General features: G+C 48.7%; 1 protein-coding gene across 1 annotated transcript in view; it reads right to left on the minus strand.

The window, feature by feature from the left end:
* LOC143766930 (uncharacterized) overlaps positions 1-15,402 on the minus strand; it is a 168,419-nt gene that overhangs the window by 28,764 nt on the left and 124,253 nt on the right. The window lies entirely within an intron of this gene.

A 15,402-nucleotide genomic window follows, 5' to 3' on the forward strand; every position in this document is an offset into this window, starting at 1 on the left:
GTTTTTAGAAAAGATTTTTTGTTTCCACAATCAACGTGGACAGAAATGATCTGATCCCAAAGTCTCCATGTACAGTGATTTATGGGGTTTATTTCTGGCCTTAGACTTTCCAATATTACAGGAAAAACACCAGAAAAAAAAAACAGATATTGAAATATTTCTAAAAAAATTGGCTCAAACAATTCTTGTAAAAAGAAAAAAAAACATGGAAAAAGCAGAAGACATATTTTATAATTTTTAACATGTTAAATATTTATTAAAAAGAAATTAATCTTTTTGTGCCCCAGAATATAGATGTGCACCGCAGGGACGGCACAGATGAGGCTTCAACAAAAACCCTGGCAGATTGACCACTTGCTGCTGTGAAAAGCAAACATGGCATCTAAGAAGGTGACAGAGTTTGGTTGAATGCCCCCCGCCCCCAAGTACTGGATAGTATGGGGCGGCCTAGTTATTACGGTACTTACATGCCTAATAATGGGGTCTGGGCTGCAATGTATGAAGGTCTATTAGGCCAGAGGCAGCATCCAATAAGTTACCTTTTACCGCCCCCATACACATTAGACTAAAGTTCCATGAAATCACTGATTTCGGGGGTTTGGGCGACTATATAATGTATTTGGGAGCCTCCCGACAGATGATGTCTGGGCAGAGAAGGATCTGACATCCTGAATTTCAGAGGATAATCCGTTTGTTCTTCCTGTAGATAATCCTCCGCTAGAGGAGTCTGGAGGCGACTCTCTCATACAGACCCCAGGAAAGCTGGAATATTTGTGTGTATAGGGGAGTCGGGAGAGATGGCCGTCTGCCAAATGACCGTTCACCAACTCTTATCTCATGTGTATGGGGCCGTTAGTATTACACTGACCGCAGTGATGATACACGGCACTACAGTAGTACAGGTCATCACCGGAGCCATCAGAGGCTTGTATGTTGTGTGGTCGCACTGATCAGAGGGGTTTAACAAAGGGTTAAAGTGAAAAACATCATAGCTTCAGCAACAAGAAATATCCATCACTATATGGAAAGCAGAGTCACTGCACAATGTTAGTTACGTCTCGTCCACAGGGGCGCTGCTATCATGAAGCAAGTTGAGGACTTTGCTTCAGGCGGCAGCTCATCGCTCAAGCCAGGGGGCGGCAGAGCGGCGGTCAGAACACGTGGTGCTGTTGCCGACTCTCCCTGTAATCCCTGCAGACCAGTAGCGTAGCTACTGGGGGGGCAGAGAGGGCCATTGCCCCGGGCCCAGTCACCTGAAGGGGCCCACCGGGAGATCCACTGCCGAGTCTGAGGTGTCAGGGAGAGAGCAGCACAATGCCGGCTGCAGAGCCTCCCTCCGTGCAGAGTGCAATGTGGTCTCACAGGAGGAATCTCTTCCTGGCTGTCAGCAGCTGCAGTTACCTTCTGGCTGCGCAGTGGGTGCACGCTGGGTTGGGCTGAGGCACGCTGGGTCCTAGTGCCCTCCCTGCATCTATCTGGACACTTCCTGGTTCTCCTCACATCAGTAAGTGGGGATGGAATTTATTAGGGTAATTCGATTTAGGCCTATCATGGTCACTGTGGGGGTGAATGTGAGAGGATTGTGGTATTGTAGGGGCTGACGTGGGAGAGGAGGACAGGGCACTGTGGTGTAAATATGAAACGATGGGGGTTATTGTGGGTGTGCAGGGGGACAGGGCACTGTGGGGGTGAATGAGAGGATGGTGGTATTGTGGGAAGGGGACAGGGTACGGGGGGTGAATGAGAGGATGGTGGTATTGTAGGGGCTGAAGTGGGAGAGGAGGACAGGGCACTGTGGTGTAAATATGAAACGATGGGGGTTATTGTGGGTGTGCAGGGGGACAGGGCACTGTGGGGGTGAATGAGAGGATGGTGGTATTGTGGGAGGGGGACAGGGTACGGGGGGGTGAATGGGAGGATGGTGGTATTGTAGGGGCTGAAGTGGGAGAGGAGGACAGGGCACTGTGGTGTAAATATGAAACGATGGGGGTTATTGTGGGTGTGCAGGGGGACAGGGCACTGTGGGGGTGAATGAGAGGATGGTGGTATTGTGGGAGGGGGACAGGGTACGGGGGGTGAATGAGAGGATGGTGGTATTGTAGGGGCTGAAGTGGGAGAGGAGGACAGGGCACTGTGGTGTAAATATGAAATGATGGGGGTTATTGTGGGTGTGCAGGGGGACAGGGCACTGTGGGGGTGAATGAGAGGATGGTGGTATTGTGGGAGGGGGACAGGGTACGGGGGGTGAATGAGAGGATGGTGGTATTGTAGGGGCTGAAGTGGGAGAGGAGGACAGGGCACTGTGGTGTAAATATGAAACGATGGGGGTTATTGTGGGTGTGCAGGGGGACAGGGCACTGTGGGGGTGAATGAGAGAGGATGGTGGTATTGTGGGAAGGGGACAGGGCACTATGGGGGTGAATGAGAGAGGATGGTGGTATTGTGGGAAGGGGACAGGGTACTGGGGGTGAATGGGAGAGTTTGAGGGTATTGTGAGGGCTGTCGTGGGCGAGGGGGCACTGGGGGGCTGATTATTATTGTTTAATGTTATGAGATATTCCCTCCATCATATGTGAGGGTATGTGTCCTCGAGGTGTATTGGCAGCGCTTTGGACGTAGCAGATACCCCGCTCCACCCAAAGCGCTGCCCCCTGTTGTACGCACGGTGATTCCGCATATATTCATTGAACACAGGTGGAATCACCGCATCCTATTCAAAGACTGTTTTATTTGTCTTGTGGAGACGGAGCATCTGCACAACATAAATAGACATGCTGCTGTCTAGAAAGATGCGCCACATGTCCGGTTACGCGGGTCTGCCACCTGCGTCTATGTACGCATAGTGGAGATGGGATTTCAGAAAATCCCCTCCGCTATGCTGTAACATCTGCAAGCTGCGGTTTCGACGCTGCGGATGTACACAGCGTCCAATCCCCAGCTAAAACCCAAGCAATACGCCCCTTGGAAACATACCCTAATAGTTGCTGTCTTGGGGGCTGGAGATGGGGAGGTCGGGGGCTTTTTATTATTGCGAGCTGGGTCTTTTATAAGTATTAGTTAAACAAGCATAGCAAAGAAGGTTAATATTACTATAACAAAGATAAGTATTAACATAAAGGCGCAGACAGACACTGTATAACTCATGCGAGGATCGCATTACAATCCTCGGACTGGCCCTGACACCTCTCCTGACATAAGCTTGACAGCGTGATAGATTACTATGCAACTGTCAGCCTCAGGTCAGGAGAGCCGACGGTCAGTCCGAGGATTGCGATGCGATCCTCACATGAGAAATACGCAAGTCCGTCTGTCCCCTAACAAGTATAACACTACAGCAACCACGGGCTGCATTCTATGTTATAGGAATACATTGCTTATAATTAAATTATTGAAGGGAACCTGTCACCCCCCCCCCGGGCCTATTAAGGTAATAGAGCCACCTTCAGCAGCACTGAGGCTGCATTCTGTGAAGGTGGCTCTTATATTTTTGATCCCTAGTAACGCTGAAATATTCTCTTTTATAAATTGCGTGCACTGACGCCGCTACCATGAGGCGACTTGAGCTCTTTGGCTCAGGCGGCAGAAGAGAGGGGGCGGCAGATTCTGTAACTGGATTTGCACTGCTAGGTTTTTTTGTTTTTTTTTTAAAACTCCGGGGTCAAGTGCCCGCCCCCCCCTCCTCCTCCCACCTGCCCCCCTCCCTGAAGACGTAATACTCACCTTCCTCCAGCGGTGGCTGCAACTGTGTCTCAGCGCCGGCAGTACATCCTGTCTTCAGCGGTCACATGGTACCGTCATTAAGGTCATGAATATGCGCATATTCATCACCTTAATGAGCGCTACCATGTGACCGCTGAAGACAGGAAGGAAGATGCTGCAGAGATGCCGGGAAGTTCTGCGCCGCCCGATGAGAGGTGAGTATGACAGGGAAAAAGTATGGGGGAGCCAAGCACGCAGGGGAGAAGGATGGGGGAGCCACGCACGCAGGGGAGAAGGATGGGGAAGCCACGCACGCAAGGGAGAAGGATGGGGAAGCCACGCACGCAAGGGAGAAGGATGGGGAAGCCACGCACGCAGGGGAGAAGGATGGGGGAGCCAAGCACGCAGGGGAGAAGGATGGGGGAGCTGTTATGACATGGTGGTTACAGAGCAGCACTGATATGACCTGGTGGGTAATATAACTCATGGACAAGCTCTGAGGAGGTGGTAGCTTTACTGACCACAGTTCCTACTCCTAACACCAACACTAGAAATAGCCGTGGAGTGTTCCTGACTCTCCCTAGACACCTCGTCACAGCCTAAGAACTAGCTACCCCTAAAGATGGAAATAGAAAGCTATCTTGCCTCAGAGAAAACCCCAAAAGGAAAGATAGCCCCCCACAAATACTGACTGGGAGTGGAGAGGGAAATGACACACACAGAAATGAAAACAGATTTTAGCAAAGGAGGCCAATTTCTAATCTAGATAGACAGAGATAGAAAAGGATACTGTGCGGTCAGTACCAAAAACAAAAAATCCACGCAGAGTTTACAAAAATAGTCTCCACACCGACTCACGGTGTGGAGGGGCAAATCTGCTTCCTTAGAACTTTCAGCTAGCCTGAATATCTCATAATGACAAGCTGGACAAAAAGATACATAACTTAAACTGAGCAGAAAATCCAAAGCAAAGGAACAACCCAAGAACTAGCAAGAACTTATCTTATGCTGAAATGGACTGGCCATCAGAGAAATCCAAGGAAGGTCTGAATCTAACCCAGAAAACATTGACAGCTGGCATGAATTACAGACCAGAGCCAAGTTAAATAGCAAGGCCAGGGGAGCCGATTAGTGAAAGCAGCTGCTAAGGCTAAACTCAAGGAGCAGCAGTTCCACTCGAAACCACCAGAGGGAGCCCAAGGGCAGAACTCACAAAAGTACCATTCATAACCACAGGAGGGAGCCCAAGAACGGACTTCACAACAGGGAGCCACGCACGCAGGGGAGAAGGATGGGGGAGCCACGCACGCAGGGTAGAAGGATGGGGGAGCCACGCACGCAGGGGAGAAGGATGGGGGAGCCACGCACGCAGGGGAGGAGGATGGGGGAGCCACGCACGCAGGGGAGGAGGATGGGGGAGCCACGCACGCAGGGGAGGAGGATGGGGGAGCCACGCACGCAGGGGAGGAGGATGGGGGAGCCACGCACGCAGGGGAGGAGGATGGGGGAGCCACGCACGCAGGGGAGGAGGATGGGGGAGCCACACACGCAGGGGAGGAGGATGGGGGAGCCACACATGCAGGGGAGGAGGATAGGGGAGCCAGGCACGCAGGGTGGGAGGATGGGGGAGCCACGCACGCAGGGTGGGAGGATGGGGGAGCCACGCACGCAGGGTGGGAGGATGGGGGAGCTACGCACGCAGGGTGGGAGGATGGGGGAGCCACGCACACAGGGTGGGAGGATGGGGGAGCCACACACACAGGGTGGGAGGATGGGGGAGCCACGCACACAGGGTGGGAGGATGGGGGAGCCACGCACACAGGGTGGGAGGATGGAGTATATTATATGGAGTATAAATACTAGGCCCTATAGGGGGGGACACATTGTGTATAGAAAGGAGAGGTCAGTGTAAAGAGCATGTACCATAAGAGGGACAGTGTGGGAGTCATATTTTGTGCAGACAATATAGTGAGGGGCAATTTTTAATTCAGGAGCATTTTAATGACACTTCTATCTTTAAGGGCATCATGTGGAGACTTTCTGCAAAAGAGCGGAGAAGATGGAAGTCTGTAGAGACGAGCTGTGGATGAGAAAACTCATCATGGGGTCTGGATAAGATGAAGAAAAGGAGAACGACTCCAGAGACGACGTCATCTATCAGGTACCTGGATGTAAATGTTATTTGTGATACTAACTAACTCTCATGTTTTTATTTATGTTTGGAGCATTAAAGGGGATGTCCAGGTTTGTGATGAGTCTGCAGTCATTCTTTGTGACTGCAGACTTCTGACTTCTCACAGTGCGCACTGCACGCTGTCAGGATTCTCTCGTGCTGGCGATTTAAATGCATGCAGTCACATGCTGACTAGACATGTGTGGCCCCACTCTATGAAAATGAACTGAGCGAGGCCGGGCACGTCTAGTCGGAATGTGGTCAGAAGTATACAAATCACATGCTTGTGCAGACATGACCGTCCACCAGCCAGGGAGAATCCTAAATGTGTGCAGTCAATTAGTTGTGAGAATTCAGAAGCTGCGATGTCAGGATTCAGCTCTGCAGGTTCCAGTCGTCACATGGACACTTCACTCATATGTGATTTTCATACTCATGGTCCTGTAACAACGAGCTTCTCTTTCCGCTTCTCTCAGTTTTTCACTGAACATTGAGAGTATTAGGGAGAGGAGCTCGTGGGTACAAGTGTGCAAATCTCATATGTCCTGGGGGGGCGCCAAACTGAATTCTTGCCGTTGGTGCCAGAAACCCTAGATACACCTCTGCTGGTATGCTACTGTGAGCGGCGATTACCGGGTTCGGTGGAGGGATGTGTGTGCACAGGCAGTGAGGCAGGGACTGTGTGTGTGTGTGGGGGGGGCGCCATTTCTCCTTTCGCCTCAGGCAGCAGAGAGGTTAGGTTCACCCCTGCTCGTCCATAACTACTTTATTATACTCTATTATCCTGTACACAGTGGAGGAGAGAGAAATCACAGGTCCGACAGCAACAGCTGGAATTGGGCCCTCCAACGGAAAGAAAAAAATCTATATATATGTATAAAGCTGAGTGTATGTATGTATGTATGTGTGTGTGTGTGTGTGTGTGTGTGTGTGTGTGTGTGTGTGTGTATCAGGCCACGCCCATTCCACATAGCAACCAATCACTAAGCATGTTTCATTTCACCAGAGCTGTTTAAAAGAAGCTGAGCTGTGATTGGTTGCTATGAGCAACAGTTTTCCCGCTCCACAACACCTCAGCAGACACTGACCGGGTGGGAGACATCTATCATCCCTGGGAACATAAGCTCCAGCCATTGTCTGCCCCCCAGAAAGGAGCAGAGAGCACATGACAGAAATGAATCCCCCTCCTCTATTACTGCCGCGCTCTATTGTTACCGGCGTAGAAAATCGCATCATCAGCGGCCGCACACAGAGCCGCACTGCCAGGTTACATAACAGCACATCTCCAGGAACTCCCTGCTCAGCGCCACCCAGCTCGGGACTATGGGATGGGGGATGTGTGATGGGTATATGGGCACGGGACTATGGGAGGGAGGATGTGTGATGGGTATATGGGCACGGGACTATGGGATGGAGGATGTATGATGGGTATATGGGCACGGGACTATGGGATGGAGGATGTGTGATGGGTATATGGGCACAGGACTATGGGATGGAGGATGTGTGATGGGTATATGGGCACGGGACTATGGGACGGAGGATGTGTGATGGGTATATGGGCACTGGACTATGGGATGGAGGATGTTTGATGGGTATATGGGTACGGGACTATGAGATGGAGGATGTGTGATGGGTCTATGGGCACTGGACTATGGGATGGAGGATGTATGATGGGTATATGGGCACTGGACTATGGGATGATGTATGATGGGTATATGGGCACTGGACTATGGGATGGAGGATGTGTGATGGGTATATGGGCACGGGACTATGGGATGGAGGATGTGTGATGGGTATATGGGCACGGGACTATGGGATGGAGGATGTGTGATGGGTATATGGGCATGGGACTATGGGATGGAGCATGTGTGATGGGTATATGGGCATGGGACTATGGGATGGAGGATGTGTGATGGGTATATGGGCACGGGACTATGGGATGGAGGATGTGTGATGGGTATATGGGCATGGGACTATGGGATGGAGCATGTGTGATGGGTATATGGGCATGGGACTATGGGATGGAGGATGTGTGATGGGTATATGGGCACGGGACTATGGGATGGAGGATGTGTGATGGGTATATGGGCACGGGACTATGGGATGGAGGATGTGTGATGGGTATATGGGCATGGGACTATGGGATGGAGGATGTGTGATGGGTATATGGGCACGGGACTATGGGATGGAGGATGTGTGATGGGTATATGGGCACGGGACTATGGGATGGAGGATGTGTGATGGGTATATGGGCACGGGACTATGGGATGGAGGATGTGTGATGGGTATATGGGCACTGGACTATGGGATGGAGGATGTGTGATGGGTATATGGGCACGGGACTATGGGATGGAGGATGTGTATGATGGGTATATGGGCACGGGACTATGGGATGGAGGATGTGTATGATGGGTATATGGGCACGGGACTATGGGATGGAGGATATGTATGATGGGTATATGGGCACTGGACTATGGGATGGAGGATGTATGATCGGTATATGGGCACGGGACTATGGGATGGAGGATGTATATGATGGGTATATGGGCACGGGACTATGGGATGGAGGATGTGTGATGGTATATGGGCACTGGACTATGGGATGGAGGATGTGTGATGGGTATATGGGCACGGGACTATGGGATGGAGGATGTGTGATGCGTATATGGGCACGGGACTATGGGATGGAGGATGTGTGATGGGTATATGGGCACTGGACTATGGGATGGAAGATATCTATGATGGGTATATGGGCACTGGACTATTGAATGGAGGATATGTATGATGGGTATATGGGCACGGGACTATGGGATGGAGGATGCGTGATGCGTATATGGGCACAGGACTATGGGATGGAGGATGTGTGATGGGTATATGGGCACTGGACTATGGAGTGGAAGATATGTATGATGGGTATATTGGCACTGGACTATTGAATGGAGGATATGTATGATGGGTATATGGGCACGGGACTATGGGATGCAGGATATGTATGATGGGTATATGGGCACTGGACTATGGGATGGAGGATGTATGATGGGTATATGGGCACGGGACTATGGGATGGAGGATGTATATGATGGGTATATGGGCACTGGACTATGGGATGGAGGATGTGTGATGGGTATTTGGGCACTGGACTATGGGATGCAGGATGTGTGATGATCTCCTGCTTCGACTACTGCAACATTCTTTTCTGGGCCTCCCTGCTAAAACCCTTGCACCTCTTCAGTCCATCCTTAGCTTTGCTGCCCGACTAATTCATCTCTCTCATCGCTACACCTCCTTCACTTCTCCCCTCTGCAAATCTCTTCACTGGCTCCCATTCCCTCAGTGTATCCAGTTCAAATTACTATCAGCTGTGATAAAGACCGCTTGGTCGAAACGCGTCGCTCGCCTTACTATGTGTATGATGCCGTCCCAAGAGTCTTCTCCTCATTTTAATATGTTGGATTAAACTTTTACATTTTACTTGGAAGCTGGATCATCTTCTTATTTTTTGATACTCTACACGTCACGTCAGGACGGAGATCCTTGCCTCCTGCATTCCCTCGGTGTGCTGGCTCCCTGCCTTTTGTCCAAATTACTAATACTGACCTACAAGGCCATCTATAACCTGAGTCCTCCATACGTCTCTAACTAATCCCCCGATATCTTCCCTCGTGTAATCTCCGGTCCTCCCAAGACCTTCTCTCCTCCACACTTATTCGCTCCTTACTCAACCGCCTCCAAGACTTCTCCCGAATATCCCCCATCTTCTGGAATTCTCTGCCCCAACACGTCCGACAATCATCCACATTCGGATCCTTCAGATGGAATCTGAAAACCCACCTCTTCAGGAAAGCCTACAGCCTGCACTGACCCCGCTGCCTCCTCACCACTACCGGAGCTACTGCCTCATCAACACCGGAGCTGCCGCAACCCCCCAACTTACTGTCTCCTTCCCCATAATCCTGTAGAATGTAAGCCTGCAAGGGCAGGGTCCTCGCCCCTCTGTATCAGTGTGTGATTGTTAGTTTACTGTAAGTGATATCTGTAATTTGTATGTAACCCCTTCTCATGTACAGCACCATGGAATCAAAGGTGCCATATAAATAAATAATAATAGTTTATGGGCAATGGACTATGGGATGAGGATCTGAAGCTTAATTCCCATAGGAAAATGATGTACCAGTCCATTAAAATGTACAAATACTTTATTAGAAAATATAAAATTACATGAAACAGACAAAACAGGTGTGTGAAAATTCCAAAGCTGGAACGATATAACACCAGGGGCACCCCCCCCCACCAGTTACCCCATTAGGGAGACCTAAGCTACAGTGTATAGCAACCAATAGTCAGCCAGGGTAGTGGTGCCAAGCACCTACAATATATCACACCATGAACTGACACAAAGTTAGTTAGGTTGCCAAAGCATATAGTTACCGTGGAAATATCCACCTACTCATGCCAAATATGGCTATTGTAGCTTCTCCCCTATTTAGCACACCATATATCCAAATAACCTAAGTACTTACTAGTGCAGAGTGCACCACTGTGATGGGAAACCAGGGGGGGTGAGTGCCCGCCCCAACGCGCGTTTCGGTCCATCCTTCGTCAGGGGGCACTCACCTCCCCGGGTCCCGTGCCTTAAATAACCCCATCTATTCCAGCGCCACCAATGCCGCATTACGATGGTCACCGGATGTGATGTTACTACCGGAAGTGACGCGTCTCCATAGCTACCGCGGCGCCAAGGAGCATCAGCGTCATGCCACACCGCGCATGCGCACTGCCGCATATAGACGCCGAATGCACCATGGAGACAACGGAAGCAATGGGACTGCGCGTCAGGCAACAACTTCTAAGTCGGCACCTGCAGCATCTATCAGCGCGATCTCCAAACATGGTATACGGTCATAGCCCCATCTATAAACATTATTACATAATTATGCAAGTGCACAAAAGATAAAGACATACAATATCCATGTTATTACCTAAACATATTATAGAACTTCAACCATAGGTTACACATTATGGCAATCCATAAACAAATTTAAATCTGTTGTCCATGCAGCTTTTCTTGCATTATAGAGGCGCTGATGTCTGAAGGTGCCGATGTAATATGTCCATACGTCATATAGTGATCAAGGAATGGCGCATACCCTTACCACTGGGGATCCTAAACGGAACACCGGGAACAGAAATTAATAAGAGAAATTAATAACACGAAATTTAAAACATGTTTAAAAACAATATCGCAACAGATTTGAAACAAACACAACTACGGTAAGATGTTCAGACCCATGATCAAAGGAATGGTGCATAACTCAAATTTTCATTTAGCCCGATGGGATGCAACGTGCCCAACGTCCAGATCCATCTGGACTCTAACTGGGCTAATTTTTTAGGGATATCACCCCTACGAATTCCCAGCTCCACCATGTCAATGCCTCTAACCCTAAGGAGGCTGCCATCACATCCATGATGTTGCCTAAAATGGCGTGGTATCGTTTTTAAGGTGGATGTGTCCTCACAGGTCGCCGCTGCGGCAATGCCCCGTACGTGTTCTCTCACCCGCACCTTTAATTGCCTGGTAGTCAGGCCAACATATATTTTAGTGCAAGGGCACGTAGCGTAGTAAATAACGTTTTCACTCAGACAATTAATCCTTTTTTTGATGTTATAAACACGGGTATTCCCAGCATCAGTAAACGTATTACAACGATCTATGTTCGGGCACGCCACACAGCGACCACAGGGGACACATCCACCCTTTACAGCCACTGTATCCAAGAAAGTTTTTGGTTTATTATCAACATAGTGGCTGTGAACCAGCATGTCACGAAGATTGCGCGACCTTCTGGCAGTGATGGCAGCCCTCTCGGGTAGGAATCTGGCAAGAACTGGATCAGCTCTAAGAATATGCCAAGATTTCTCAAATATTTTTCTGAGCATGGGGAACTGAGAATGATGATTGGTGACAAACCGAACGATATCACTATTTTCACTATTACGATTTCTATACAGAAGATCATCCCTAGAGGAGTGTCTTGCTCTATTAAACGCACGCTTAATCATTCTCCCACTATAGCCCCTGTCAATCAATCTGACTCTTAAGTCCTCTGCTTGTACAAGAAAATCATGTTCAGTAGAACATAGTCTACGCAAGCGTAGGAACTGCCCCGTTGGTACTGAGCGTATAATATGACTAGGGTGCGAGGAGGAGGCATGCAATAACATGTTTGTCGCCGTAATCTTCGTGACATGCTGGTTCACAGCCACTATGTTGATAATAAACCAAGAACTTTCTTGGATACAGTGGCTGTAAAGGGTGGATGTGTCCCCTGTGGTCGCTGTGTGGCGTGCCCGAACATAGATCGTTGTAATATGTTTACTGATGCTGGGAATACCCGTGTTTATAACATCAAAAAAAGGATTAAAGGGAACCTGTCACCACGTTTTTGGAAGATGGGATAAAAATAGCGTTAAATAGGGGCAGAGGTGGGCATTACATTAGTGTGTTTGTTATGCGTTTATTACCCACCTAAGTTGCCAAAATACCTTTGCAAAGTCTCCGTTTTCGCCTGTCAATCAGGCTGGTCTGGTCAAAAGGGCGTTGTCTTCCCCCAGATTTTGCGTAGTTTTCCGTTGGTGGCGTAGTGGTGTGCGCATGCCCAAGGTCCCGAATCCTCTGCCAGGGGATTTAAAAGAGCGCGCTGTTCGTTATTTCATTGGTGATCGGTGGGCGCGGCCATCTTTCTTTGGCCGCGCATGCGCAGAAGCGGCGCTCTGCTGGCCGCGGCTTCAGGAAAATGGCCGCGGGATGCCGCGCATGCGCAGATGGATATCGCGGCGGCCATTTTCCTGAAGCCGTGGCCAGCAGAGCGCCGCTTCTGCGCACGCGCGGCCAAAGGAAGATGGCCGCGCCCACCGATCACCAATGAAATAACGAACAGCGCGCTCTTTTAAATCCCCTGGCAGAGGATTCGGGACCTTGGGCATGCGCACACCACTACGCCACCAACGGAAAACTACGCAAAATCTGGGGGAAGACAACACGCCCTTTTGACCAGACCAGCCTGATTGACAGGCGAAAACGGAGTCTTTGCAAAGGTATTTCGGCAACTTAGGTGGGTAATAAACGCACAACAAACACACTAATGTAACGCCCACCTCTGCCCCTATTTAACGCTATTTTTATCCCATCTTCCAAAAACGTGGTGACAGGTTCCCTTTAATTGTCTGAGTGAAAACGTTATTTACTACGCTACGTGCCCTTGCACTAAAATATATGTTGGCCTGACTACCAGGCAATTAAAGGTGCGGGTGAGAGAACACGTACGGGGCATTGCCGCAGCGGCGACCTGTGAGGACACATCCACCTTAAAAACGATACCACGCCATTTTAGGCAACATCATGGATGTGATGGCAGCCTCCTTAGGGTTAGAGGCATTGACATGGTGGAGCTGGGAATTCGTAGGGGTGATATCCCTAAAAAATTAGCCCAGTTATAGTCCAGATGGATCTGGACGTTGGGCACGTTGCATCCCATCGGGCTAAATGAAAATTTGAGTTATGCACCATTCCTTTGATCATGGGTCTGAACATCTTACCGTAGTTGTGTTTGTTTCAAATCTGTTGCGATATTGTTTTTAAACATGTTTTAAATTTCGTGTTATTAATTTCTCTTATTAATTTCTGTTCCCGGTGTTCCGTTTAGGATCCCCAGTGGTAAGGGTATGCGCCATTCCTTGATCACTATGTGACGTATGGACATATTACATCGGCACCTTCAGACATCAGCGCCTCTATAATGCAAGAAAAGCTGCATGGACAACAGATTTAAATTTAAATTTGTTTATGGATTGCCATAATGTGTAACCTATGGTTGAAGTTCTATAATATGTTTAGGTAATAACATGGATATTGTATGTCTTTATCTTTTGTGCACTTGCATAATTATGTAATAATGTTTATAGATGGGGCTATGACCGTATACCATGTTTGGAGATCGCGCTGATAGATGCTGCAGGTGCCGACTTAGAAGTTGTTGCCTGACGCGCAGTCCCATTGCTTCCGTTGTCTCCATGGTGCATTCGGCGTCTATATGCGGCATCGCGCATGCACGGTGTGGCATGACGCTGATGCTCCTTGGCGCCGCGGTAGCTATGGAGACCCGCGCGTCACTTCTGGTAGTAACGTCACATCCGGTGACCATCGTAATGCGGCATTGGTGGCGCTGGAATAGATGGGGTTATTTAAGGCACGGGACCCGGGGAGGTGAGTGCCCCCTGACGAAGGACGGACCGAAACGCGCGTTGGGGCGGGCACTCACCCCCCCTGGTTTCCCATCACAGTGGTGCACTCTGCACTAGTAAGTACTTAGGTTATTTGGATATATGGTGTGCTAAATAGGGGAGAAGCTACAATAGCCATATTTGGCATGAGTAGGTGGATATTTCCACGGTAACTATATGCTTTGGCAACCTAACTAACTTTGTGTCAGTTCATGGTGTGATATATTGTAGGTGCTTGGCACCACTACCCTGGCTGACTATTGGTTGCTATACACTGTAGCTTAGGTCTCCCTAATGGGGTAACTGGTGGGGGGGGGGTGCCCCTGGTGTTATATCGTTCCAGCGTTGGAATTTTCACACACCTGTTTTGTCTATTTCATGCAATTTTATATTTTCTAATAAAGTATTTGTACATTTCAATGGACTGGTACATCATTTTTCCTATGGGAATTAAGCTTCAGATTAATGGATGCGTCCTTAGTATAAGGTTTTCCACAAGGGGTTTCTGAATTGGTAATATTGTTGATTTATTGAATACTATACTCTTCCCCCTTAATATGTGGTATTGTTGTTTGTTGGTTATTTATGGGATGAGGATGTGTGATGGGTATATGGGCACTAGACTATGGGATGGAGGATGTGTATGATGGTATATGGGCACTAGACTATGGGATGGAGGATGTTTGATGGGTATATGAGCATGGGACTATGGGATGGATGATATGTATGATGGGTATATGGGCACGGGACTATGGGATGGAGAATAATCATTATAATTTGTTATAACTAACCACAGTTAGGTACTAAGCCAGGGCAACGCCGGGCTCTTCTCTTCAGCTAGTATATATATACAGGTCCTTCTCAAAAAATTAGCATATAGTGTTAAATTTCATTATTTACCATAATGTAATGATTACAATTAAACTTTCATATATTATAGATTCATTATCCACCAACTGAAATTTGTCAGGTCTTTTATTGTTTTAATACTGATGATTTTGGCATACAACTCCTGATAACCCAAAAAACCTGTCTCAATAAATTAGCATATCAAGAAAAGGTTCTCTAAACGACCTATTACCCTAATCTTCTGAATCAACTAATTAACTCTAAACACATGCAAAAGATACCTGAGGCTTTTAAAAACTCCCTGCCTGGTTCATTAGTCAAAACTCCCATCATGGGTAAGACTAGCGACCTGACAGATGTCAAGAAGGCCATCATTGACACCCTCAAGCAAGAGGGTA

The sequence above is a fragment of the Ranitomeya variabilis genome, chromosome 4 (genome assembly GCF_051348905.1).
Source record: "Ranitomeya variabilis isolate aRanVar5 chromosome 4, aRanVar5.hap1, whole genome shotgun sequence".
Classification (NCBI taxonomy): domain Eukaryota; kingdom Metazoa; phylum Chordata; class Amphibia; order Anura; family Dendrobatidae; genus Ranitomeya; species Ranitomeya variabilis.